Raw genomic sequence first — 1057 nt, 5'->3', positions numbered from 1 at the left:
TGCTAACAAAAATATCAAGAGAATCATCCAGAAGATGACTGTCACGTACAAAGATTGGCATGAGATGCTGCCATTTGCTTTGCATGGATATCGTACGTCTGTACGTACTTCAACAGGGGCAACCCCTTTCTCTCTTGTTTATGGCATGGAAGCCGTTCTCCCAGTAGAGGTGGAGATCCCATCAATGCGAGTCTTGATGGAAGCCAAGTTGACTGATGCTGAATGGATTCAGAGTCGTTATGACCAACTGAATTTAATTGAAGAGAAGCGTTTAACTGCCATGTGCCATGGTCAGTTATATCAGCAGAGAATGAAGAAAGCATTCGACAAGAAGGTCAAGCCTCGTGTGTTCCGAGAAGGTGACCTTGTGCTCAAGAAAGTTTTGTCTTTTGCGCCCGATTCCAGGGGCAAGTGGACTCCAAACTACGAGGGTCCATATGTTGTTAAGAGAGCCTTTTCAGGCGGTGCTTTGATGCTTACAACAATGGATGGGGAGGACTTCACTCGTCCTGTGAATTCAGATGCAGTCAAGAGATACTTTGCCTAAAAAAAAAATATATGCAAATGAAAAAACAAATGAAAAAAACAGAATAGCTCGCTAAGTTGAAAACCCGAAAGGGCGGCTTAGGCAAAAATGAGCGTCTCGGTGGAAAACCCGCAAGGGTAATCCAGGCAAAAATTAGAGACTTGAAAAAAAGAGTATATTTGCATCCCGCTAGATTGAGTACCTCACTCTGGGGCAATTTAGGCAAAATTAGGGATTTGGTAAGTAACTGAATCCTGACAAGACTTTCTGGTTCATCAGCCGTCATTTCGTCAGAAGATTCTCGATTCGTCGTCAACTGAAGCTTCGGATACATCGAGATTCAAATTGGTAGAGAAAGGATCATTATGTTCAATGTAGCCCTCTTCCAATATATATCACTGATTTCAAATTTGTACAGATCTATGGAGTCTTGCCATTTGCAGGCTACCATTCTATTAAATCAATTTGAGCTTTTTATCCAATTATTTGCACTCTTATTTGTTTCAATTCAACAAATGTTTTGCATGTTTT

Source organism: Lathyrus oleraceus, chromosome 5 (assembly GCF_024323335.1).
Source record: "Lathyrus oleraceus cultivar Zhongwan6 chromosome 5, CAAS_Psat_ZW6_1.0, whole genome shotgun sequence".
Taxonomy (NCBI): Eukaryota; Viridiplantae; Streptophyta; class Magnoliopsida; order Fabales; family Fabaceae; genus Lathyrus; species Lathyrus oleraceus.
This window is presented reverse-complemented; position numbering follows the sequence as displayed.